A 27514-nucleotide genomic window follows, 5' to 3' on the forward strand; every position below is an offset into this window, starting at 1 on the left:
ACTCCACCAGATCCCAAGCCTCATTTTTGTGCAAAGATGCCATTTCATCAACCATGGCCTCTTTCCAGAGTTTGCCATCCTCTGAATCTACTGCTTCCTTCATAGTTCTGGGATCATCATCAGTAACAGATAAAGAAAAATTCGAACAGAAAGTAGATGGACTATACCTTTCTGGCTTCCTTCTTTCTCGAACTAATCTTCTCACACCCGAAGTTTGTGGCTCTTCATCTTCTAATTCCTCCTCTGCTGTAGAGTCTGATTCTTTCTCCTTAAGCTCAAACTCTATCTTCTTAGGTTCCTTTAGCTGGAATTCATGTTTAATAACATATTTCACCTCTCTGAACACCACATCTCAGCTGTACACAACCTTCCTTGTTACTGGGTTCCAAAGCTTATAACCATTTAAACCATCCTTATACCCAATAAAGATGCACTTTTCATATTTACTATCCAACTTGGTTCTTTTCTCCTTTGGAACATGTACATATGCATCACATCCAAATACCATCATATGTGAAAGAGAGGGTTTTTTACCAGACATACCTCTTGTGGAGTCTTATCCTCCAACATTGATGAAGGTGATCTGTTGACCAGGTAGCATGTTGTCTCCATCGCCCTTGCCCAGAATTCCTGTCCTAACCCAACACCATTGAGCATGCTTCTTGCCCTTTCCATCAATGTCTTGTTCATTCTTTCTGCAACTCCATTTTGCTCAGTTGTGTATGGAGTATTCTTATGTTGTGCTATACCACACTTCTTACATAATTCTTCAAATTACTTGCTACAAAACTCTTCACCATTATCTGACCTCAACACCTTTATCTTCTTCTCTGTCTGGTTTTCCACCAGATCAGCCTTAAATTCTTTAAACCTGTCAAAGACTTCAAATTTCTTCTTAAGGAAATATATCCATGTATTACTTGAGAAGTCATCTATAAATTATACATAGTACACAGACTTACCCAGTGATGGAACCTTCATAGGTCCATACACATCACTGTGCACAAGCTCTAATATATGTTTTGCCCTCTACCACCAGAGGGGAAACTCGCCCGATTCTACTTCCCATATAAACAATTTTCACAGAAATCAAAATCCAGAGAGCTATTACTCATACCTTCTACCATACCTTTACCATGAAGTATTTGAAGACCCTTATCTCCAATATGTCCAAGCCTTTGATGCCATAGCATGGTATCCTCTCCAGAGACCACTAGATTTTCTACTGCACATTCAGGAACCATAGGACTGTTGCACCCATCAACAACAGTGCTACCCTGTAGCTTTTACAAAATTCAAACAAACTGATGCACTTATCTTCCTCTAAAGTTTTAATATCAACAGATAATAACTGACTTACCACAATATTAAATGCGTTCAGATGCCCTATCACCAAGTCTCCATCTTTCATCCGCAAGTTATACAGTTTTTCTGCAAGAACAGTTTATTCACCAGAGACTTAGATTGGTACAAAGTCCCTAACTTTTCCCACAAAACCTTCGCCGTAGCTTCCCCTGATACATTCAACAATACTGAATCTGAGACACAATCGTATTGTGCTCTTTGCCTTCCAATCCAACTTCTTCCATTCTTCATCGAACAATCCCGTTGGTTTAGTACCTGGATCCACTGTGATCCACTGATCTTTATCCACCAACAGATCCTCCATCTTGAGTTTCCACAACTCAAAACTTTGACCATTAAATTTCTCAATCTCTATCTTTCCACTGCTCGCCATCTTCTTTCACCACCAAAATCAATCACGCAGATCTCCCACTGAACAGGGTCTACCATAGGCCCAAGCGAAACCCCTCAGCAACAAAAGCGTCCCCTTGAAGCCAAAACAGCTCTAATACCAAATGTAGGTTTTAACCCCATACAGAAATTACCTGCATATGAATTCTAAAACACATAAAATAAACAATGTGAGATAATAACACATATACACAAAGATTTTCCCCTGGATCCCAAAACCAGAACTACCAAATTGATTTTTCATTATGTTCCTTTCAATGTTACAATACATATTTATACATGCCGAACCATCCAATACCATGGATCGAAAACCATCGTGTCCAAAACCATGGACCGAAAACCATCGCGTCCAAAACCATGTGCGAAAACCATGCACAAAACCATAGGTAGGTCTACCCAACCTAATATAGGGTCCAAAAAAAAAATTCCCAAGGCGTTGTCATGGACCCCGTAGAGGGGGGCTACCCTCCCCCCTCAAATCCCCCTGTCAAGCAATCGGCGCACCTAAGGGGGGGCTCCACCCTCCCTCTAACCCCCCAGTTAACTAGGTAGGCTAGTCCTGGAAAGAATATAACACAACCCAACACATATATATGACTATTAGTAATTAATTTATAGTATCTTATAACACGACCAACATTTTGGTCATATTTCTTTGGTCATTAATTGGTTTTCTCGAGGATTCATATAATAATTGTTTTGTTGTATATTTGGTCATTAATTGCAACAATTAATGACTAAACCAATGAAAAATTTATGACTAAATATACTGCTAGATGGTAAAATTGAGGAAAACAATTAATGACTAAGCTAAACATTACTAAAAGTTGGTCGCATTATAAGATACTGTAAATTAGCTACTATGGGTCACCAACTGAAGACTGGTCATTTATATGCAAATTTTAGTTTTTTTTTTAGTAATTAAGTAGTAATTTTGTACTAGTGTATGAAAGTATCCCTATCCATGTCCACACATTTATTCCATAGGACAAGGATTCTCAAGTGGTTCATAACATCCACCACTATTAACTTGATGAGGCCATGGTGAGCTAAGTGTTGGTGCTTCCCCTCCCACACCTTCTGACTCATCTCCATGATTGAATGTAGGAGAAAATGGGGGAAACTAAGTCTTTGAGGGAGAGGCAAATCTACCTTCAACCTCAACTCATGGAGCAATCTGAAGTGGTAGGCATAAACCACACTTAATCTTCCTTCACAAGATATATACTTGAGGATATGGTAAGCTACCTCATCCCAAGGGTAAGGTAGACTTTCCCTTCTCACTACATTCTTATATTCTACAGGCTTCACTTTTGAAAGGAAGATTTTTTTCCTAGTTGTAACACTCAGTTGCTTGTCTTCTTTGCTCCACCTAATTCCTAGAGGAAATTTTTTCACTTTTCTTATGGTTTCAAGGCCGAGAGAGATTTCCAACCCTCTGATAAAAATAGTGGCACTGGATTCCTCTTGAGAGTGTCATGCCATGGAAAATTCATGAGCACAATCATCATCATACCCCTTTAGAAACTCAAAGAAACCCAACCATTGGTGTCCTCTTAAGATGTCCACTATAGGAGGGTGTTGGTGAATTCTCCTAGTGTCTGAAGGTTCTCTTATGTTAAATCCTCCCCCAATTTCTTCTACTATTCCTCCTTGATTCTATGTAGGTGTGGAGTTCAAAAAAATTCAAATAGTCTCAATGGTGAAACAATGTTAAGTTTGTTGTAGTGGTGAGGGATAAAGGTGCTCGAATTGATATCAGCCAAACTATCTTTTTCTTCTTTGAACCACAAAAAAATTCAAAAAGACCTCCTACTAATCAATTGATTGTTACAGGCTCTTAATTTCAATTAGACTTCTCATGCCATTGGATGTAGAAATGAGGAAGGAGGGTATCACTTACTTCTTGTCAAAACAATTCTGGATGTCCATGAAGGTTTTGAGACAATATCAAGCCTATATGACTCCTTTTTCACCTCCCAATTCCTCTTGTAGCTCCTCTCTGCCCTCCTATAGCACTTGCAGGCTTGCATGTAGCTTTCTCCTGTAGCACTTGAAAACATGGTTAAAAAATCCTCGGTGGCACCGTAGATTGTCTGATACAATAGCTTGTTTTTGGAATGAGTGATGGTGCAAATGAAGTTTAGCCCAACACATAATATCCTCTTTTGGTTAAAATATTGGAGTGCTCTAGTGACTTGGCATTAACACGAGTTTCCTCTTTTGGATTGTTTTCCCCACTAAATGTAATCATTTATCTCTCCTCATGATTATCACCCCACTCTTCGAGGACACCACTTTGTTTTGAGTTGAGATTTCCACGTTGCATGGGTCACTTAACTCAAAGTTAATTTTACTAGTTGAGGGTGGCCAAGTTTACTAGCAACCTCCAACCTATTAAAACACCTCTCTTGCTCAAAAAACATTTTAGTCATTTTATGCATAGGGAGGAGGTGATGGTTTCCATACTTGAGCCTACCTGTGGATTGAATTATTGTATATGGTTACATGCTATAACTAGGCCATATATCATTCTGATCAAGGGAGTTGACTCTTTGACTTATTTCTTGTGCATGTATTCATTCTTGATGATACCTTGACTGTTGATTTTGATGTGTGTGTGCACATGCCTCTCTAATGTCAAAGCTATTATTTCTCATGGAAAGCCTCCTTGAGGATGATGTGTCTCTTCCTAGTTGCAGACAAGGCTCCATCATCCCTTCTGGTGGTGGAAAAAATAATAATATCAGTGATTTATGTTGTGTCTGCACAGGTTTCTATAGGAGGAGTTTTCTTCTGGTAACAGTCTTTTGATCCCCCCCTAAAGTCTTCAGTTTGCATGATGGTGTTGAGGGATATGATGACAAGCTATGATGATAAGGTTAGATTCATGAGTGAGTAGTGGAGACATTGGAAAAATAGAAAACAGTTGCTTCTAAGTTTTTTTAAAGGCAGGACATAGTGGAAAACTTGAGAAAATTTTTGGTGAAATGGAGTGGATGGGTGACGGATGATTAATGAGAAAACCATTGGAGGACCCTCTTTTTCATTTCCTAGAGTCATAATGGTCTTTTGGCCTTTTCTCCTCTTATATCTCCCTCTTGTAGCTTCATAGGCTCCTCTTGTAGCAATACAAGTCATTCCTGTAGCATATCAGAGAGGAGGTGAAATTTGAATTTCTTGCTAATGAGATGGTGGAGAGATATGGTAATATGAATGGATAGGATGGATATGAGATATATGGATGGAAGGATGGATGGTAGATTGTAGGTTTCTCCCTGTAGCCATGAAATATTCCAATGTGCAAGATCTTGCAAAACAAGAGAAAGGTTAGCATACATGGTATAAGCTTCTTCCTTGTGTTCTTCTTTTCCTCTTTTTTTTGTTTTGTTTCTTTTTTTCCATTTTCTTGAGAAAAACAGGCTACTTCTGAGGACGTTTTCAACCTGCATGCCTTCCCTAGGTTCCTAAGAGGAGGTTTTCACCTAGGGATCTTTATTATTTTTTCTCTTTTTTTTTTTTTCTCCTGGGTTGTCTTAGAGAGGTTTTCAACCCTGGAGTTGGCCTAAAATGCCTCATAGATATTTTCATCAAGGCCTTTTTATTTTATTTTTTATTTTTTCAAATTTCTAGGAATGTTGTGGACTAGAAGCTATGAAACTCCCAATCACATTTAATTCTTTGTTCATTGAACTGGTAAATTCTTCCTTGGATGAAGGTCTTCTATATAGCTTCATCCTATAACCATTTAAAAGTAAGGGAATTAATATCTGAACTGAGACTTTTGTGATCCATACATTGGATATGAGAAAAATTGCGGTGAAAATCACATCATAAGAAAATTGTTGACAAGTTTTGAACCATCCAGTGTGGTTCATTGTCAGGAATTCCTTCCTTGTAAATAGTTTTGATCTGGACAAATTCATTTTCATGACACTTTTCTACTAGGTATGGATCCAACCATCTTTTCATTAGCTTCCCTTTGAAATATTTGAACCTAGAATCATATAACAAGGCCCAATCCCCTTCTTTAAAAGTCCTTTCTTTGATATGCTTGTCATGCCAGACCTTCCTTTGCAGTTGTATGAATTCAGTGTGTAGGAGAGTTTGCATTTTGAACTCATCTAAGCCATTAAGTTGGAGAAACCTTTCTTGTTGTGCTGTAGTGAAGTCTAAGTCCAACTAATCCACCATTCTCAAAGTGTTATATTCAAACTCAATAGAAAGCAAAGCCTTCTTTCCATAAACCAATTCATATGAAGTGAATCCATTTATGGTTTTTCATGTGGTGTTATAGGCCCAAGTGGCCTCTACTAGTCTCTTTGCCCACTCTTTCTTGCTATTTCTAACAACCTTGGTGAGGATTCTCTCCAATGCTTTGTTTGTGATCTCTACTTTCCCATTTCCTTGAGAGTGATAGGCAGTGGATTTATTGTGCTTGATATGGTGTTGCCTCATGAGATCTTCAAACAAATTTGATGTGAATTTTTCTCCTTGATCAATGACTAACTCCCTAGATACCCAAACTTGTAGAAGATGTTTTCTCTTAAAAGCTTAGTAATTTTTTTCTCAGTTGTTGCTTTGATTGCCTTTTTCTCAGCCCACTATGTCAAGTAATCAATTCACACAATGATGTACCTCTTCTATCCTTATGGTGGATCAATTGGCCCAATGAAATCCATGCCCAAATTTTCAAATGGATCTAAGTCCACTTGAATTTGTAGGGCCATTTCATCCCTGACTGTGGGTTTTCCCATCCTTTGGCACTGATCACATCAAGTGGTGTATCTCCTTGCATCTTGACATAAAGTGGGACAATAGTAACCATCCTGTAAAACTTTAAAGGTTGTAATTTTAGCAGTAGAATGACCTCTACAAGGTCCATCATGACATGATGAGAGGATGTAAAAGACCTCCTCTTATCTACACATCTCCTCAAGATCTGATATGGTCCCAATCTGAAAAGATTTCTCCCAATCCAAGTGAAAGGAGAGCTTTTCCTTACAATCTTGCTTTTCTCTCTAGATGATAGGTTAGGACGGAACCTCCGAGCAACCAAGTAGTTGGATATGTCACTAAACCAAGGAGAAAGCACTGAGATGAAAAGAGGTGTTCATCTGGAAGTTGATCATCCACCATCTCCTCATTACCTGTAGGCAAGGTCAACCTGGACAAAAAATATGCAACCACATTTTCTTTCCCTGGTTTGTCAATAATAGTCAATTCAAACTGTTGTAACAATAGCAACCATCTAATTATCCTAGCACTGACATTAGTATTATTCATCAAATATTTAATGGCTACATGATCAATATGAACAAAAGTTTGATACCTAGTGATATAGTGCCTGAATTTGTTTAAATAATATACTATAGATAAGAGTTCTTTTTCAGTGACAGTGTAATTCAACTCAGCTTTAGACAAATTCTTACTAATGAAATAGATATCATAAGGAAACTTATCCTCTACTTGTCCTAAAGCTCCCCCCACAACTTTATCTAATGCATCAATAAGGATATGGAATAGCAATGCCTAGTTGATACCCCTTAGGATGGGTGCAGCGGTCAATTTTTCTTTCAACACTTCAAGGGCCCCTTGACAATTGCTTATCCAACATAAATCTGAATCCTTGGCCAATAATCCAAAAAAAGTTGAAGCCACTTTACTAAATTCTTTGATGAATCTTCTATAATACCTACCTAGTCCCAATAAACTCTTGACATCTATTTTCTTTTGAGGGGTAGGGACCCCTTTTATGATGGAATTTTTTTTGGGTCTATCTGTATCACTTCCTTGGATATGGAATGGCCAAGGACATTCCCCTCATTCATCAAGAATCACAATTCTCAAGGCTCAGAGAGAGATTCATTTCAATACATTTATTCAAGACCTTGCACAGATTGGAGAGAGATTCATGGAAGTCATATCCATAAGGAGTGAAATCATCCATGTATATTTCAACCGAGTCATGAACAAGTTCAGCAAAAATACTTAAAACTTCCCTGTGGGAAGTAGCAGGGAATTGCACCCAACCGACTGGAAGGACTCTTTAACCAAAAGGTACCCCAAGAACATGTCAATGTGGTCTTATCTTGGTCTTCAAGGCTAATCTGGATTTGGTTGTATCCACTAAATCCATCCAGGAAGGATAAGAATTTCTTCCCTACAATTCCATCTAGGAGTTGGTCAATAAAGGGTAAAGGAAAATGGTCCTTCTTTGTAGCCTTGTTAATTTCTCGATAATCAACACATATTATACACTTCCCATTGTTCTTGGGAACTAAAACAAGAAGTGACATCTACTCACTATCTGAAATGGGGTATACGAACCCTGCATCCAGTAGCTTTTGCAATTCTTCTTTCACAATGTCCTCAAGAGTTGGGTTCATCCTTTTCTAGGGTTTACACATAGGCTTGCATCCCTCCTTGATGTAAATATGATGAGTAATAAATGAGGTATGTACACCTTTCATTTCCTTATAATCCCAAGCAAAAGCATCCCAGTGTTTCCTCAGCACTTTGCACAACTATTCTTCATGTTTGGCCAAGAGAGAAGGGTTGATATTTAAGGTTCTGGATGGGCCAAACTCTACAATATTGACATGTTCTAGACTTTAGTCAATAGGGCATAAGTCAGTCCAAGGATTACTCCCAGATACTTTCATCAACTCATCAATTGGTATGGGATTGTGAGGATGGCTCTGAACAATATGGTCAATGAGGTCATCTTCATTAGGTTTCCCCCCTCCTGTAATAGTATCTATAGTGCATATTGGGTAGGGGGTGGTGTGATACATTTCATCCTCTTCCTCCTTTCCTAACCACCAGGGCAAGTCATGCTCAATAGAAGGTTGAGAAGGAGGATACAATACCATTTGTTTTAATAAATGTCCATCCTTAATGGCCATGTTCAGAGCCCTACAACTAATGTAAGAATCAACAGTGGCCAACCATAGTCTTCCTAAGATGAGAAGGTAGCCATTAAACTTGGTTTTGGGTTGGAGAACCAGGAAATCAATAGGATACTACCAAGATTCAATGAAGACCATAACTTCTTAAACAACTCCCTCAGGAGCTACCATGGAACTTTCTACAAGATGCAACATTGTGGTGGTCTTCCTCAAAGCCCCTTGGAGATTTAGCTTTAGCGTGGTTTCCTTAGTCTTCACATTGATTGCAGCCCCAAGATAAATCATGGTATTAGGGACTATAATTCTATCAATGTGCACATCTACTATTGGGCTTCTAGGGTCTAGATATTTTTGGAAGATCACCCTCCCAAACATCAAATCAAATAGTTTTCTAACAACATTTATGGTGGGGGTGTCTTTTTTTCTTCTCCCAGGGTTTTTGAAACATTTATCCTTGATAAGCTTATTATAGATGGGAACATCTTTAATTTCCTAGAGAAGGGCTATCTTAACACACAAATTATTCAATTCTCCCGAAAGTTCAACCTCTTCTAGGGTGTGCTGGCTAGGGTAGATCAACCTCTAAGGAAAAGGAGGTGGATTGAATTGAGGAACACTCTCTTCCTTCTCTTCTTCAATCTTTTTAGGTGTACAAGATGGGTGGTTATCTGGAAGCACTCTCCTAGACTGAAGCTTGATCTCCTAGATTTCCACAACATAAGCAGGACAGGATGTCTCTCCACTATATACATGTTGTGATTTCTTGTTGTTCAGGTTCAGATTGGTTTGAGAAGGAATTTTAGGTTACTTAGGTGGATTAGGATGAGTGAGTTTTTGTTGAGGTTTGGGTGGAGGAAGTAAAGCAGGAGGATGGGACTTGAGGCCTCCACCTTCGTGATGTGTTGCCCCATTGAGAATACTGGGGTGGATATGGCTGAAAATGATTGTTGACGGGTTGAGGAGTAAATGGAGGATCATAAGGCCAAGAAGGAGGTGTGGACCAGGATGGATGATTGGAAGAGTACCAAGGTTGCAAAGGTGCATTCTAATTTGGACTGTAATAAGAGTAGTGTTCACCTTGCATGCCTTGTTGATATGGTCGAGGTCCTTGAGGTCTTCTTTGATTAATGAAGAAAAGTTTCTTTGACCCACCTTCTTTCCCTTGGTATTGTTTGTTGCATGATTTTCTTCACAGACTAGGAATACTTCTATGACATTTAATGGGTATTCATTTGTAGGATGCCTTTTGGTGCATCTAGGGCAGAAAAGAGCTAGTTCCCTTTCTACTTCCTCCTACTTTCATTTGATTTGCATGGTATCCATTTGCAACCAAAAGGTATGCAACATTTCACTCTTTAAATCTTCCAACATGTTTCCTATCTCATTCTTGATGGATGTTATGGAGGGAGAGGAATTAACCAAGCCTTGACTAGCCCTACCCTTCTTCCTAGAAGCCCTAGAGTGGTTATTGAACACAATTTTTATGTCATCATAGGATAATTGATAGATATCTCCTCCAAACAACATTTTTGAGGGTTTCCAACATATCCTCCCTTATCCATTGGAGAAGAACTAGCTTGAGTGATTCGGGATCAAGGGTACAGTTGGCTCTCCTATAACTGAGTTGAAATCTCTCCTCATAGTCTTGTACGGATTCATCAGGTCCATGAGTCATCCTAAAGATTTATTCCTTTTTTTCTTTGGACCTACAGTAGTCCCTGTACTTTTTATTGAAGGCATGTTGCATTTGGGCCTAGGTAGTGATACTACCCCCAGGCAGACCCATAAACGAGCCCAAGGCTGCATCTTTAAAGGTATAGGGGAATAACTTTAGCTTCTGCTCATCAGAGGCATAGTCATAGGTCCTAGAAACAACAACAAATTCAAACATGAAGGTGTAAGGATCCTTAAAAGTTAAGCCATGGAAGTGTGGAAGGGAACTAGGCTTATATTCTTTATTATAGCCTCTCCATTGGCCTCTTTGATAGGGAAAACCTCATTGTCCCTATTTTTAGCCATATTTTGGGTAGGTGAAGTCAGTTCTTCCTCTTCCCGAATAGGCTCTTAAAAAAAGTCAGGTTTCTTACCTAGAGGGTCTTCCAACTCCCCTTAAGTTAGAGAGGGAAGCTCATAATGACCAAATAAGAGTGAAGGTTGACTATTTGAGGGTGTGGGGTCTTTTGGTAAGAATTTTCCTTAATTATGCCTACTCCTATGAGGCATGAAATAAAAATTGGTTTATAGTTTTTTTTTTTTACTTTTTCAAAAACTATATTCAAAATAGAAAACAAAGCTCAAGCATAAACAACATCTACTTAGACACCTCCCTGGAAACAATGCCAAAAAGTGGTGATCCTTGGTATTGCATCAAAAATGTTGCAACTCCCAAGGGCTCCGCAACTCAATTTAATAACCCAAGGTTCGTACAAGCTTAGAGGTGACAATGTTATATGCACAACAGATTGGATTCCACTCATGCCGCCCTTAGTAATGACATTAGATCAAAAGTGCTCAGAGACCATTCCTCCTACTGAATTAAAATGAAAGCTTGCTGATTAAGGTACAATTGGAAACTAGTTCTAGCTATGAAAGCGGAAATTCCAATTACTCAATTTTTAGATGCTTAATTAATCAATTCATGAAAGGATAAGTGTTAATCTACTAGAAGAAAGAAAGGTATTTTATCTTGAAAAATCCATCAAACTACCAAATATACTTGCAGAAAGGAAGTTATTTTATCTTGCATAATTCATCAAACTACCAAACATAATTGCATGTATCATCTACCTAGTTCACACTTGCTTTAAAATCAGTAGCCTACTTGCATCATACTTGTGATAAAAAAAACTAATTCTACTTTGTTTGCAGTGAAGAAAAGGAATGGTTCGAGTGGCCTAAGAGCCTCCCCTGATCATTAAATCATAGATGGGGGTCATTATTCATCTTGATTGAGCTAAAGATGCAGTAAGGATCAAAACTGATGAAGGAAAGTGGTGCTATAGGCATGCTATAGGTGGTTGCTACATGAGGTCTTGTATTGCTACATGAGGGCCTGTAATGCTACATGAGGGGTTATGAGTGGATTTTGAAGGTGAGAATGATGTCTTGAGGGTATGGAGACGTGGACAAATTTTGAAGCAAATGGAGGGAGGTTGATTTGATCCCCTAGCCAAGCTCAGGACTTCTCAGAGGTCTGTCTTGCACTAGGGTGAATGCCCATGATGTACTAGGAAAAATGACTATTGGAAATAGTTTTTGGACAGAATTGAAGTTGGAAAGAGAATATAAAGGAGTTCAAGATGGAAGTGGTGAAGGTTCCATTCCCTACAGATCAACACAACTCTACAATCGATCACATGCATTCATCCATTGATCGTTAACAAAATGAGATAACCTATGATGGGAAATATGAGTTGAATTTAAATAACATATATTTGATGCGATAACACTAATCTAATCACTAAAATGACTTCTAAGCTATAGAAAGAAAATGTAAATAAGAACAACTAACATTCATCTATTTCCAGGAAATCATAAACACAATATTTTTTAACTGAGGTTGTGAATCCTTCCACTCATTCTCCCACAAGAGAGGTGATGTACATGCTTGCAACCAAATGTTTTTATAACTTGATCTCTACTTAAATGAAAGAAACTATGAACTTCATGGAATCAATAAGAAACATAAGTACAAAAAGAGGGACCAAAGCCTCTGGTTTGGGCCCAAACCAAAGGGTCTCAACCATCTGAAACTAACTCAGATTCAACTTAAAATACAATTTCTCATAATCAAAAAGTAAAGGTATCATACATCACATAAAATTTCAAAGTAATAATGTCAAGTTTCAAGCTCAATAGCTACACCTAGCTGAACAAAAAATTTGAATCCTAATGATATTTTCTTCTTGCTTATTTATACAAAAGGGAAGTTGATAGTAGATCCTTTGAAAGTAGTAGTGATTCCCTCGATCTCAGAATTGGTTGATCTTGTCCCTCTTGAGCTTCACTTGGACTAGGGTTCACTCAGCTACCAATGAATTTGAACTGGTGAGAGAGGATGATGTGATCCCAAGCCACGTTAGGGAGTTCAGAAGGTGGACAAACCCCCTAGATTCTCTCCTAGTTGTCTCCATCAATCCCCTGCATAGTAATTGCCTAAAAAATGCTTGTGTTTCCTGGAATTAAACCATATTAGGCCACATACTATGACAAACATCTTTTACTCCTCTTACTAAGCATAATATAACAAAAAATGTGAAAGCATGTGAGAGAATGATAGTTTTAAGGTTGGAGGATTGCTTAATGATCTTCAAAATATACGTATTGATGGGACTTATCAAATATATCTCCCTTATTTTGTTGGCATACCACAGATTCCACAACAAAATCTTGCAAATCTAATTTAAGACCTTCCCAATTTTTTTTCTTTATCCTATGGTATTTCTTTAAGAACCTTGAATGTCCTCCTACATGAGAACTGTGTATTGCAAAAGGACCTTCTATTTGAGTTGAGAATTCTTACATAAGTATAAGAAATCTTCATACCACAAGAAATCATTTTTTCACATATTTTTTTATAATACAATGGTGTCCTCTTGTGGTTATTCAATGATATTGCATATCTTGTCATCTTGCTCCCATTTTATCATTGCTTGTTCCACCCATACAAACTGTGGAATGGATATAATTCATAGTACACCATTTGTGTCTTCCTCTTTCCTTGAGAGTGCATCTGACACAATATTTTGTTTTCCATTTAGTAGATAATTTTAAAGTCATAACCAAAACTATTTTTGACCCCTTTTTATTTCTCTTATGAAGATAGTCTTTTCTCCAAGAAGTACTTCAGACTATAGTGATATATTTTTACTTCGATGTTCCTTTCAATTATGGATACCATTTCTTAACTCATATAGTATGGTTGACATTTATTTTTAATGTAGGGTCTAAGTAAGTTCTTTTCTTTAATTTTACTATTTTCAAAGGCAAGGTACCTTACTTCTTGCATCGAAACTCCATTGATGCCATGGCATGAGGCACCACACTCTACAATGAAGGTTTTTGTTAAGTTAGGTGTCGCCAAGATGGGAGTTGTACACAAAGTCTCTTTAAGTTATTCAAAATACTTGGTTACTTATTTAGTCGAAGAAAATGATTACTTCTTCAAAACATTTGTTAGAGTTGATTCCATTTGACCATGATTCTTAAAACACTTGCATTAGTATCCTATAAATCCTAAGAATACTTTAGTTTTCTTCAAGGTATTGAAAATTGGTCATTCCCTCATAGCTTTGATTTTGTTAGGATCAAGCTTAACACCCTCATGTGATTCAATATGACCCAAATATTCCACTTCTTGAACCCCTAAATGCACACATGGAAGGATTTGCATAGAGCTTTTTCTCTTCCAATATTGTTAATATCCTATAAACATGTTGTACATGCACTTCCAAAGAATTTTTGTGGATCAGTATGCCATCAAAAAATACTAACATAAGCTTTCTAAGGAAGGATTTGGAAATATAATTCATTAAGCTTTGAAATGTTGAAGATGCATTTGCAAGTCTAAATGGAATAACCAAAAGCTCATAATGACTTCCATGTTTTCTAAAGGCTGTTTTGGGAATGTCTTCTTCCATCATTATGATTTAATGATATCTAGAATGAAGATACAACTTAGAAACTAAAAGTTCCCAATGTGATTCATCTAATAATTCATCAATGATAGGAATAGGAACTATATTTGATTGTCATTTTGTTGAGTTGTTTTTAATCTAGACACATATGCCATGAACCATCCATTATTGAGTTGTTTGTAATCTAGACACATACCAAAGGCATACTTGGAAGGATTTTCATTTTTTTTTTCTCTTCCCGTAGTTTTAATATCCTATCAACATGTTGTACATGCACTTCCCAAAATTTGTTGTAGATTAGTATGTCATCAAAAATACTAACATATGTTTTCTAAGGAAGGGTTTCAAAAAATACTTCGTTAAGCTTTGAAATGTTGAAGGTGCATGTTCTAAAAGTTGTTTTAGGAATGTAGTCTTCCCTCGTTATGATTTTATGACATCTAGAATGAAGATCAAACATAGTAAAGAATATTACTCCATGCAATTCATCTAATTATTAATCAAAGACAAGAATAAAAAACTTATATTTGATTGTCATTTTGTGTAGCTATTTGTAATCTAGAAACATATGCCATGAACCATACTTTTTTATAACCATCACCACTGGTGAAGAGAAAGCGCTCTATATAGGTTGAATAATGCTTTCCTCTAACATTTCTTGAACCATAAACTTAATCTCACTCTTATGTTCATGTGGATACTAATAAGGCATAATGTTAGGTGGTACACTTCTAAGTTGAAAATGAATAGCATGGTCATGATATCATGTATATGGAAGACAATTAGGCATCTTTCCAAATACCTTAGAATGATTGTTGATAATTTTTTAGATATCCATTGGAATAAAGGATATAGATGTTTGAAAATACAGTGAACATAATTGTGCAATTACATCTTGGTGTCACTTTTTTAGAAATTTTGTAATTATATTAGAGCTTATCACTTTACTTGGTTTCCCTTTGATACCTGTAAGCTAAAATTACTTTCCTTTGAGAAAACTATTATGAAAATATATTTAAACCTAGTAAAAGTGGCTCTGACTCAAGTTCTTAACTACATCTCGAACTTCAGCCTTGGCTCCAACTCATGGATCTGATTCTAGCTCTTGGCTATAGTTCTAGTTTTGGCTCTATCTCTCACTTGTGGCTTTGGTTATTGGCTCTCATCCAAGCTATGACATTAACTCTAGTTTTGTTCTCTTATTATTACTTAATCTTTGCTGAATATCTATGTTATTTTCCTTAACCTAATCCATTCTCCTCAAATAAATGTGATTTATAGATGGCAATGTGCTTTCCTCTTTCTTAGTCCTTTCTTATTAGTGAAATGGAAATGGATATATATGTGCTTTGTTATTTCTTAATCTTTGTTTATTGGTGAAATGGAAATGGACAGCTATGTGTTTTTTACTTATTTAGTGTGGAATTAATGGAAAGTTATTTCATTCTTCTTCCTTAGTCTCTCCTCATTTGTGACATGAAATGGAAAATGCTACCTATGTTCTTTGTTCTCACTTACTCTTATGCTTATGGATGAAATGGAAATTGATAGATACCTGCTTTGTTATAACTTATTAGTCTCAACTCAACCTAAAATGAAAATGGATAAGTATGTGATTTGTTCTTCCTTATTAGTCTCAACTTGATCTATCTTCTTCCTTAATTGTTCTTTTATTATTACTTAATCTCTATTGGATATATATTTGATTTTCTTTGCCCTAATCCATGCTCCTCAATTAAATTGGATTTATAAATGGAAATGCACTTTTTTCTTCCTTAGTCTTTTCTTATTAGTGAAATGGAAATGGATAGCTATGTGATTTTATCTTCTTTAGTGTGGAATTAATGGATATTTATTGCTTTCTTTTTCCTTAGTCTCTCCTCATTTGTGACATGAAATGGAAAATGATACCTATGTGCTTTTTTCTTCCTTACTCTTATGTTTATGAGTGAAATGGAAATCGATAGCTACCTATTTGTTCTAACTTATTAGTCTCAACTCACACTGAAATCCAAATGGATAACTATGTGATTTGTTCTTCATTATTAGTCTCTACATAATCTCTATTCTTACTTATTTATGCTCTATTATTACGTAATCTCTATTGGATAGCTATCTGCCTTGTTGTACCCTAATCCATGCCCCTCAATAAAATGTGATTTATATATGACAACGCGCTTTTATCTTCTTGGGTCTTTGCTTCTTAGTGAATTGGAAATGGATATCAATGTGATTTGTTCTTTCTTAATCTTTGCTCATTGGTGAAATGGAAATGGATAGTTATGTGATTTGATCTTATTTGGTGTGGAATTATGGATAGTTATTGAATTCTTCTTCCTTTGCCTCTCCTCATTTGTGACATGAAATGGAAAATGTTACCCATGTTCTTTCTTCTTCCTTTGTCTCTCCTCATTTGTGACATGAAATGGAAAATGTTACCCATGTGCTTTCTTCTTCCTTACTCTCATGTTTATGAATGAAATGGAAATTGATAGCTACCTACTTTATTCTAACTTATTAGTCTCATCTCAAATTGAAATCCAAATGGATAGCTATGTGATTTGTTCTTCCTTATCAATATCTACATGATCTCCATTCTTCCTTATTTGCGCTTCATTATTACTTAATCTCTGTTGGATAGCTAAGTGAAAATATGTACCCTAATCCATGCTCCTCAATTAAATGTGATTTATAGATGGCAATGTGTTTTTTCTCCTTAGTCTTTTCTTATTAGTGAAATGGAAATGGATATCAATGCGCTTTTTTATTTCTTAATATTTAACACTACAATAAAATAAGCAATTTACATTGGATTTAGCATTAGAATTTAGTGCATTTTTTTACAATTGGGATGATCAACCTGATGCTAAATCTGGATCTATTGTACATGTTTTAAAGCGTCCTTTTTGCGCATGATTTTGCATCCTTTTTCACAATAGATTTTTCATCCTTTTTTACACTATATTATGCATAAATTTTTGCGTCAAATTTTGCACCAAGATTTGCACCTGATTTTATGACAGGTTTTGCTTCTACTTTTGTGCCATTTTTTGCATCTATTTTTGACCCATTTTTTTCCTATTTCGTGCCATTCTTTTCTTCTATTTTTACATCATCATTTTCATCAAGTTTACACCATATTTTGCATCCATTTTGTGTTGGTTTTTGCATTTAGTCTTACGCTGGGTTTTGCATATAGTCTTACACAAGTTTTTGCTTCTAATTTTGTACCTATTTTTGCATCTATTTTTGCATGAGATTTGGTGCCTATATTTGCACCATATGTTGAATTTGATTTAGTACCAAATTTTGCATCCATTTTTGCATCTTTTTTTGGACCATTTTTTACGTCCACTTTTACATTTGATTTGTCCCTCTTTTTCACATCCATTTTAAACCATATTTTACATCATTTGCTACATCCAATTTTTCATCATTTTTAACACCATTTATTGCATCCAATTTTACATCCTTTTGAGCATCAAAATTTGCATCTATATTTGCACCCTATCTTAAGCTATGTTTTGTTTCCAAATTTGCACCCCATTTGATGTCTAATGTTACATTCAATTTTGAGCCATTTTTTACATCCACTTTTGCATTTGTTTTTGCACAAAGTTTTGCATCACTTTTTGCATCCAACATTGCATCTCAATTTGCATCCAATTTTGTGCTATTTTTATGCCCATTTTTGCACCATTTTTTTGTGTCTACTTATGTGTCAAATGTTGCACCATTATTTACGTCCATTTTTTCATCCAATTTTGCATCCTTTTTGGTCTCTATACTACTAAAAAATGGCTAATTAATTACTAAAAAACAACTAAAATTTGCATATAAATGACCATTTTTCAATCAATGACCAATAGTGGCTAATTTACAGTATCATATAACGCACCCAAATTTTAGTCGTATTTAGCTTAATTATTAATTGGTTGTCTCAATTTTATCATCTGGTAGTATATTTAGTCATAAATTTGGTCACTAAATTAGTCATTGACTTAGTCATTAATTGCCAAAATTAATGATCAAATACACAAAAAATATACTACTACATGATCACCTGAGAAAACCAATTAATGACCAAAATGTTGGTCATGTTATAAGATACTATGAATTAGCTACTATTAGTCATATATATGAAAATTTTAATCATCATTCGAAACCAATTAATAACCAAAGAAACATGACTAAATTTTGGTTGTGTTATAAGATATTGTAAATTAGTTACTATTAGTCGTATATATGTAAAATTTAGTCGTCATTTGTAATTACTAAATTTATCATTTATAACAACCATTTATTTTTATTTTTGTAATTTTATATTCATTATATAAATGACTATATTTAGTAGTTTATATTCATTTCATTTACTTTCATTAATAATCATTATAAATGACTAATTTAGTCATTGTATATTCAATTTATTTGTGTTCATGATTAATCAATATAAACTACTAATTTAGTATTTTTAGATTGATTTTATGTGTTCATTATTAATCAACATAAATTAATTAGTATAATTTTGCGACTAAATTTAAAAAATGCCATACAATGTGCATATTCATCTAATATGGAAATACAAAGTTACATATGCTAATCACAATACTAAATAATAACAAGAACAACTATAACTAATTTCAACGACATAATTTATATTATATGAAATGTCAAGTATTAAAATATGAGTTTTCAACTTAATATTGGTTGGACTATAATTTACACGTGAAATATTGTATCATCACTTAAAAGCATTATCATTATGTTGTCAAGGCATTGCAGGTGAATTTTCCAACTCTAAAGACTTTACCATCATTTTGTATATGTGTTTCGCATGCAGGATATTGGCTTTAAGGGTATCACTATACCGGTTCTCATTTCTCTCTCTTTCTGCATTTTTCACTCCATTGTTATTGTTCTCCTCTTTCTTCAATTCCCGCTTCAAGGAAAAAGATACATCATCACCCATGGAACTTTGAAACCCATGGAAGGTTCTTGTCCACCTTCAAGGAAATGATACATCGTCACTATTACCAAAAGACATGACAAAAGAAGAAAATTTCAATTACTTTCCATACATCTAGTACAGTCCAATTTCAAATGAATTCAAAGCCATAGTTGTATGCTTAAATTTAAATTTTACAATTCCTTCCGAGTCCTAAATAAGGCACCTTAATTTCATATCATCTTTACAAATTTCCTGAACACCACAATATTCATCCACTTGTATAACATTCCAACTCAATTGAGCCAATGTAGCAACATGGAATTAATACACCCATAACACTCTGAAATCAAACACCAAAGTAAGCTAAGCAGTTATGTTAATTTGATGGAAAGTTTGGCCATATTCATATGATGGTAATTATTTCTCTCTATCTAGTTCAGGAAATCCTCATGTGTATTCAAAAATATGGAATAACATTTTCCATTAATTAAATGGCCTCTCTTATCTACAGAAACTAATTGGATACTTCGTTGCATGCAGTGTTATATTTGTATTCATAATGATTCTTCATGAGTGGAAATACAAATGTCGCAAGAAAAAATATGGAATCCTACATGGATTATTATTGATACTTACAATCTTCAACTTCTTTTGCATTGTTTACATATATAAGTATTTCTTTGCAAACAAGATGTATTTAACATGCATTTACTTCAATTCTAATTTGTTGAAAACTATAATAAATTGGATATTCTTTTGAGATTTTTATAGAAAAATTGATGCTTGCGCTTACTTATACCTATAATATTTCCATTATTACTTCTAGACACTTAAGGCATGAGGTGTGAATTCCAAGATGAGATTCACCATACCCATCCAGTGAAATGCAAATAAATTAAATTTATTGAACACGTGACATTGACAAAAATCACTAGTTCTAAACATTGTGTAAGAGAAGGAAAACATTGATTACCTTTGAAAGTTGAGTTGTAAATTTTGCAAATTACTTATGAAACCTAGTTCACAAAGAAGTATCTGACATGTACCAAGCCTACAACTACTAAGTCAAGGTGAAATTTTTAGATATAAATTATGGTGTCCAACATAGTGGGAAGATGTGCACATTACATCTAATGTCATGCAAAATGGGTATTATTTGTTCAAAACCTTCTAGATATTTAGTTATATTTATATATCCAGTATGATGTTGAAAAAGATGAACAAAATGACAAGAGAAACTAACCCAATAGAAAAATTTGTGTCCCAATCATGGCACCACTCTCCATTGTTTCTGCAAAGGAAAGAAATGGATATTGCAAGCTACAAAAATACAAAATATCCATGTTGTAGTGAAGGTTTTAGTTTTTAAACTAGACAGGGGGAAACAATATTGTGCCAAAATAATATGTTCATTGGTAGATCATAAAAGAAACCTTTTCAAAAGGTGTTTCTGACATTCGTGTTTTGTATTATTCATACACCATTGCTACCAAAACAAAATTGGCTAGTCTTGAGCATATCCTCATCATATGTGTAGTAGTATCAACCAAGGATTAACATTGATTTCATGATTATAAATAATAAAAAAATCATTTGGCAAATTTGACACTTTTACAACACATTTAATTATTATACAAAATTTATTAACAAAAGCGAACCTGTATACTTGAATATGAGGAGCTTGGAACATTTCATGTATTGCAGCTTCAACATCTTCCATACCTAGAAAAATTTTAATTGTACCTGAGGCATTATAAAGATCCATGTTATCATAACCTAAGATTGTTTTCCATAAAAAAAAAAAATAATAAGTTGTAGGCATAACATGCTTTATTGTGTTTCTTAAGTAGAAGTGGGTTGTGTTAATGAAATATGGTAAGCAAATAAAGGCTTAATATTTATTGTTAGCCACTAATTTTAGCATTAGATTCATTTGTGGCATTATCAACAGAGATGGATTGTTTTAGTCTGAACTCTGCAAGTTTTGTAGCATGTCCTCCAATGCTCGACGAGTATACCCAGACATTGCTACAAGCTATAATACATTATTTCCACCGTTTTGGTTTATTAAGACAACAATTATGACACCTTTGCAATAAAATCCCATGCATTTTTCACTTTATGGCGTCTATAGTAGATAAATGAATGTGAAATTCCAAATAACTGGCAAAGCTCTTGAAACTTTTCATAATCCACATACTTTCCATTATGCAAACTCAATAGTATGTTTTTCAAATGCATCAATTCCATTAAGATGACTGGAAATTATTTCTTGTAGTTGCTAATGAGAAAAAGGGCCAAAGCATAACTTTTTCATTCCCACGTGACTTGTTATACATGGAAGCAACTTCTCTAGTAGATCTATTATATTTGATATACCTACTAAATCCAAATGTATTATGTGACCAATCTAAACATCAGATAATCACTTGGATTCATTTTCTTTAAGAATAGATATCATATATAGATAGTTGTTTTCCTATAACTACCAACCATGACCAAGATCTGGTGGGCCAATCAAATATGTTGTATAAAACCTACAGGCCAATATATAAGACATTAAATCCCATCCATGGGAATGAGGGTTTGATGCATATTTTAGTTTCAAATTTTTGCAGCAATATTCAACAAACTTCATGCATGTGCTACGATCTCCACACAACACTTTCTTGGGCAAAGCAAGAAGAATTTTTCTTTTTTCATTTTTTTGTAGGATTTGTTTTTGGGTGGTGAGTTTGCAGATCATATCTGAAACGTTCGGTGTAAAATTTACAAAAGTAAATAACAGATATGGATTCCTTGCGAAAAATTACCCAAATTCAAAAAACAATCATCTGAATCAAAGTCTGGATGAGGGAGATATCACTGATTTAAAATCAGCTATGTTGTAGAAATTTTTCTGACGACAATTCGTGTACGATGGCTCTCATACCATTTTTTGCAATTTTTTTTGCAGAATTTTATAAAAATGATTGTATATCTGAGCTCCTATCAAAATATCACTCAATTTCAAAAACCCAATTGGTTGAATCAGAGTTCAGATGAGGGAGATATCGCTGATTTAAAATCAACTATTTTTTCAAAACTTTTGTGACGACCAAACAGTTGCAGCGTGAATCTAAGTTTCCATAGTGTCCAAGTATGGATTTCAATCACATGGGAACATGAAGAATGGTCATCTATTTCTAAAACATGTTATAATAAATATTATGAGTTATATTTAACGAGTTATGCCCATTTTAAATCTGGATCAACATTCAGAGCGAGTTCCCTTTGGAGATGTGCCCTCCCACCCCGCTTTAGTAGGCACCTGCTTCACATTCATCAGTTGCAGCGTAGTAGCATCGGTCTCAGGTTCTTTGGAGACATGCCCTCCCACCCCAGTCTATGTAGGCAACTGCTACTTCATCAGAAGTCAACATCATGGTTATGGGTCAACCACACAAAATCCTTGTCATTGAAGTCCATTTGCTAGGCTGCACATTGTTAGTATCAGAGTTGGTCACAAGCATTATAGGGTATCTCTATCCTCAGATCTTCATTTTTCATGGTTATGGGCCATCCACAAACCCACACTTCATCGAAGTCGATTTGCTAGGCCACACATTGTTAGTATCACAGTTGGTCACAAGCATTATAGGGTATCTCTATCATCGGATCTTTGTTGTTCATGGTTATGGGTCATCCAAAAACCCACACTTTATTGAAGTCCATTTTCTAGGTCGCACCCTATCAGTATCATAGTTGGTCACAATGACGCAGGGTTACCCCCGCTTACACCCACAATATGCATATAAAATGCATAAACACATCAGTCCCAGGTGTTTAACTCTCTAAGATGTCTTCAACCATCACTGGTTAAGGCCTATTCCTCAGTTCCTTTATATCGGAACTCAATCACCCTACTTAAACCTTCTATCGGAACTTTAAACCTCCTCATAACCTTTTATTAACCCTTAAGTCCGCATATATATTTAAACCCCATTTATAAGTGGACTTACACATAAAATCCTCCTATCAGTGCTTAATCCTTTATAACCCGTTTACAAAGGAAATATACGCATAAACATACCTTTTTGCCTTTATACGGCCTCTACACACTTCCCAAGGTCACCTTTATCGCAATCGGGGTATCGCTCCTCCATGGCACACTCCATATATGCCTCATCACCCCTTCCCCTCCGATATGCGACTATCGGAAGTGTTTAAATAACGCTTAAGTCTTAAAATACTCGGCACAACACTTTTAACGTAATATAGGAATACATAGGAAATACATGGAAAACCCCACTATAAACCCTTGGGCCGGATCTCAAATATTATACACCCACGTTCACAAATATCGTCGAGTCCACTCCTTCCAAGCCTTCCTTCAGCGCTCCGCCGATTTCCATTCTTCGACACCTCCGATCTCCGATCGTCGATTATCGGCTATCAGTGCATCACTTCATCGCAATATCGCAAGTCGGAGTAATTCAAGGGCCGGTGCTACAACACATAAAAGCTCCAATGCGATCAGGCTCATGGACCCGATAGGATTATAAATCCACCTTCATACAATTTCAGATCTGGTTCTATTGCATTATTGGAGTTCGGCAGTTCAATAGGCCCAGTTCCTCTCCACGAAAACGATGTGATGCGATAGTGTTTCGCCGATGCGACTTAATCCTAGCTGTTGATCTTAAAGATCCAACGGCTGCTGTGCAACCATACTTCACTTCTCCGTTCATCCCTTTTTACTTGGTTTTTACATTGTTTCTTCAATTTTTCCCTCTGTGGTTCGGTTCTTCAATGGTTCTCGTCCTTCACTGTTTCCACTGCGCAACTTCCTTTGAACTTTACTCTTTTGCGAAATCTCCCTTCTCTATTTCTCCCTAGAGCTTCACTCTGATCTTCAACCAGATTCAATGACCCATTTATGATTCCTCTAAATCATTATGCGCCTCTGCGTATCCTTTAGAATTATGCCTACAACCCTGTTATAGAACCTACGAATTCACAAGTAATTCATCCATGAAATACTCGTTTCACACACTGACACAGTCAGGAATAAACCTCTATATATATAAGAATAAACAAACGATTACATCCGAGACTCTGTGTCTCACACAGGCCTGATCTTCAACTATCAGTGGCCTCCTCCTTTCACTGTACCCGTAGGCTTACATTTATACCAGAAAGGTTCTTTGAACTAATTCTGGTTCAAATCCTAGATCTACTGAACTGACTCCTAAATGTCCTCTATCCTCTATGTCCACTTCTAATCTTCAATTAATTCCTAAGAACTCTCTCTAGTTCCTCGAATCATGAATTTCCTTAAGAGTTATAATTGACTTCTAACTCTTTTGTCATTATTGACCACTCATGTTCTCCTTAATTTGAGAGCATTTACAACATCCTCACATTTTCTAATTAATTCCTATTTTAACCACTCAAGAACCTAATTATTACATTAATTCACCACTTAGGAATCCAACTTCCTAAAAACATATGACCCCCTATGTCTGCTAAAATATAATGAATTTATCTTGGGTTGAATTCTCCTGCATCACACAAGAATTACAGGGTATCTTTATCCTCGGATCTTCGTTCATCATGGTTATGGGTTAACCACACAAAACCCTTATCTTTAGTGGCTCTTCATATTCAACAAAGGCTTATCAGGAGGTAACTTCACACAATGGGAACCATTGCTTCTTAAGGAGGGAGGAATGATCCAAATGGAAAATAACATCTACCCATAGTATTCATTCACCCATGGAATTTACCTATGGTATTGTCAGTGGCATCCACCCATGGTATTTATCCACCCATGGAATTTACCCATGATATTGTAAGTGGCATCCACCCATGGTATTTTCCCATGGTATTGTAAGTGGCATCGACCCTTGGTATTCATCCTCCCATGGTATTTATCCACTCATGGAATTTACCCATGGTATTGTAAGTGACATTCACCCATGGTATTTACCCACCCATGGAATTTACCTGTGGTATTGTGACCAAAAAAGGTTATAAGTAACAAGTCGCATTTTGTAAAAGGATAGATTGTCCACCACAATGTAGTCTTTACAGTTATTATCTGTTTTAATGAAACAATTTTCTTTGTGGTTTTGTTATTGTGTGTTCTCCTCTTTTCTTCTGGAATTTCAATTTTTTTAGATGTTGAGGGCCTCCCCCCAAGATCCGGATCAAAAGTGGAAATTTGGAGTCCATAACCATTCCTCATTTTCAGATTTGAAGATCTTTGAACACATTAAACTACAATCTATTCATAGTGGATAAACTTCCCTTGCTAGTCCCTGGAACTCCATGTATATAAAGACATATACCCATACATTGGTTACCTACAGCTAGTGCTCCTGTGAAAAATCAATTTATCTCGTCTATTTCTCTTTTTGTGACAAAAGAAACAAGTTACTAATGAATAATAAAGTAAACAAATTATCTGCTAGAAATGCACTTCAAATTTATAGTTTAACATCATAGCTGCACTAAAAATTGATTCTTCCAACAAGCATACATACTTGTTTCTGCAAGACAATGATCCAGGAGAGGAAGCTAGCATAAGAGTTGCCTTTTCTTTGTCAAGATCAATCTTCATGTGATGTCTTACTTTTGGAATATCTTTTGCACCCACTTTTTCTAGTCCAATAATATGCCCCCTGTATACATTCTATGTTTACAGAACATCAATAATATATCTAAAATGAAAATAATACCTATGTAGTAAAATGTTAGAGGATAGGTTTTACCACAACCTTTGTAGAAAGATGAGCTTTTTGGCTACATGGATTCTTGGTTTTCGATCTTATTTTGACATGCTTCTATTCACACACTTCATCCTCATCATCCTCAAAATTCTCACTAGAATCCCAATCATTCTCACTAACTGATACATATTATTGTTCTACAACAAGGGTTAAGTTTACATCACCAAACTTATACTTAATGATAGCAAATCAACATACTTATGTTATCAATTCATCAATGCAACAATACAAGAAAATGACCATTCTAGATAGTTCAGTGAAGTTAACCTCTTTTTTAGCATCTGCATCTGTCATGCGCTTAAAAGTGTGCCAATGAATATCATACTCATACTCACAAAAGAATAGGTCATCTCCTTCATATATTTCTAAAATTCTTTGGGACCCTTCACATAGCAATGTCTCAGGATGGACTTCATCGACACATGCAAGATTCAACATTTTTCCATAAACTTGTTAAAAGAGTAAGAAGAAAAGTAATAATGGATAGAACTCACAACACAAATAAATCCTCCAATAAGCAACTTTATAATCAAAATCAATAACTACACATGAAACAAGAGAGATAATATGTTGCATTCTAAACAAATGCAATTCAATAAGGTTCAATAAATATGCATACCTTAATCCTGAAGAGACAACAAAAACCTTGGATATCAAACCTACAGTGTAAAGAATCAACAGGGTAAAAGTGACCCTAGTTCCATAACCACATAATTGATGAATATAGAGTTATAAGGCAATATAAAGGCCATATTTAAGAGATTCCAGTTTCTTCTATCTATCTGTAAAGACCTAAAATTATCAAGACTTCCATTAAAAATTGTCCCAAATAACATGTTTGTATCCAAGTAAAACTAAATATCCTGTTACTACAAGGTTCAAGGACAATGTGACAGGACAATATTCATGTGTTTTCAAATGCTACTCTAAATATCTTATTACTACAAGGTGACAAGACAAGGTTCCTATGTAGTTGGACACTACCCTAAATATCATGTTACCAAAGGGTTCAAGGACAAGGTGAAATAACAAGAGTCATGTGTAGCCATATGCTACCCCCAAATTTTGAAGGATGTGCAAGATGAGAATGTTGACATAAAATATTAGTTGAGACAGATATTAATTTTTAACAATATAAGAAATAAGATGTAATCAGACATACAATAAACAAAAAATAGATTTACTATACATGTACCATAATGCATGAATAACCAATTTTCTCATAGTAAATGAAAATGAAAATACAATAGAAACATCAAACAAATCATACACAAACAAAATCATAATTGATTCTACACGCAACAATGTCAAATTTAACTTTATTGTGTTGATAAATTATAGTATTGAAGCATGACTGCAAAATGTTCAAAATGTACATCAAAGAACATCTATTCTACACTCTTCCTCAAGGTGTTCCAAAGATACATAGGCTTCATCAACTTCCCCATTATCATTATCACTATCATTCTCCTCTTGAATAGGCATCCAATC

General features: G+C 35.4%; 1 non-coding gene and 2 pseudogenes across 1 annotated transcript; all 3 read right to left on the minus strand.

The window, feature by feature from the left end:
• Positions 1–19263: 19263 nt before the first annotated feature.
• On the minus strand, positions 19264–23644 carry LOC149161064 (origin of replication complex subunit 1B-like; annotated as a pseudogene).
• Positions 23645–25511: 1867 nt separating this feature from the next.
• Positions 25512–26439, minus strand: LOC149161065 (origin of replication complex subunit 1-like; annotated as a pseudogene).
• Positions 26308–26383, minus strand: LOC149161066 (small nucleolar RNA snoR28). Its single transcript, XR_016262162.1, has one exon. It is a non-coding gene; the product is annotated as a small nucleolar RNA snoR28 (small nucleolar RNA).
• Positions 26440–27514: the final 1075 nt, after the last annotated feature.

This window comes from Pinus tabuliformis, chromosome 5_2 (genome assembly GCF_031772625.1).
Source record: "Pinus tabuliformis cultivar Carrire ecotype Pingquan chromosome 5_2, CPIR1, whole genome shotgun sequence".
NCBI classification, from domain to species: domain Eukaryota; kingdom Viridiplantae; phylum Streptophyta; class Pinopsida; order Pinales; family Pinaceae; genus Pinus; species Pinus tabuliformis.